We start from the raw sequence: 1,524 nt of genomic DNA, 5'->3' as shown, positions 1-1,524 counted from the left end.
ACCAGACGCCCGAAGCCTCTGAGCGCTGGCTCCCCAGCTCCCTCCCTCTGCATCACTCCCTGGGGTCCTCAAACACCCATGTGCACCACCCTGGCGTCTGACTTTATATCTGCAGGCCAGACCTGCCCCCTGCCCTCCAGCCACCATCTGTCCCTCCGTATCCATACATCCAGGTCCTTCCACTCCCTTTGGCTTGGAAATGCCACCTCCAGCTTCACATGTCCCCACGGAGCCACCAGTGCTCATCCCCGTCCCTGCTCATTTCCATTGATGGCATCTTCCAACGGCTCAGACTAAGGACTTGGGGTCATCCTTGACTCTCTCACACCTCACATCAGTTTGCCAACAACTCCTATGGGTTCTTCCTTAAAACACATCAGGAGGCTGACCACTTCTCCCGGCTCTCTGAGGCCACGCCAGGTCCACGCCCTTATCCTGTCTAACTGCAGTAACTCCTTGGTGGAGCCTCCTGCTTCTGCCCTGTCCACCCCCCCCACCCTACCCCAACTTGGTCTAATCTCAGCACAGAAGGCAGAGCGGTCTTGTTAATATCCAAGTCCATTGTGTCCTCTGCTTACAACCCTCCAAAGGCTCCCATCTGACTCTGACCAAAAGCCAAAATCCCTGCAATACCCTCTAAAGTTCTATGTGATCCCCACCCCCTTACCTCTCTCATTCCATCCCACCCTGCCCACACTGTTCCAGCCACCTGGGCCCTCTGCTGGCACTCAAAAGGCCAGGCACACTCTCACGTCAACCTCAGGACCTTTGCATGAGGTGTCCTCTCCACCCCAAATGCTCATCCTCACAACTGCCCAACCCTCCTCCTTACACAGAGGCTTCCGTGAAGCCATCCCTCGCTCAGTGTCCACTGTCAGCCCCCAGCCCATGCTCTCCAGCGCCCTTCCCTGCTTTATTTTTCTCCTTAGCCCTTGCCACCACCTGTCTCACTGTATATTTTAATTATCAGTCTGTCCATCTGTCTCTCCCACTACATTGTAAGCTCCACAAGGCACACATTTCACTCTGTTTTATTTGCTGTTATAGTCCCAGTCCCCAGGATAGTTTTGGCTCATGAATATTCATTGGTTGAATGAAGGAAGTCTACAACTGAAGGAGCATGGCCCTCCTCTTCCGGCATCCGCCTCAACCCAAGTGGCCAACTGAGGGGATGGCATTCAGATGCTCCCGTGGGTTATTCACAAGAGCATCTCCCCAGCTTCCCTCCTTTTCAAAAGGATGAGGACAGGGGTCCTCAGCGACGGAGGGAGGGTCCAGCCTACCTTTACAGGATCACCTGTGGGAGGCTGTGGCTGCAAACAGCCGGCCCCCTGCATTTCCGTCACAGGTGCAGCCTTTCCGAAATCCGAAATCCGGAGAGAAAACTTTTCCCCGCCCCTTTGGGTGGAGAAAGACGCCTTCCATCCGAACTCCTGGGACGATCCCGTCTGGGTGTGGTCCTAGCGGTGACGGCGCTTATTTTCCCCGGAGTCGTGTTCCGTGGGGCTGCTCAGAGCTTGGGAA

This window comes from Camelus ferus, chromosome 1 (genome assembly GCF_009834535.1).
Source record: "Camelus ferus isolate YT-003-E chromosome 1, BCGSAC_Cfer_1.0, whole genome shotgun sequence".
In the NCBI taxonomy this organism is placed as follows: domain Eukaryota; kingdom Metazoa; phylum Chordata; class Mammalia; order Artiodactyla; family Camelidae; genus Camelus; species Camelus ferus.
The sequence above is the reverse complement of the archived record's forward strand: the minus strand, read 5'-3'. Positions refer to the sequence as shown.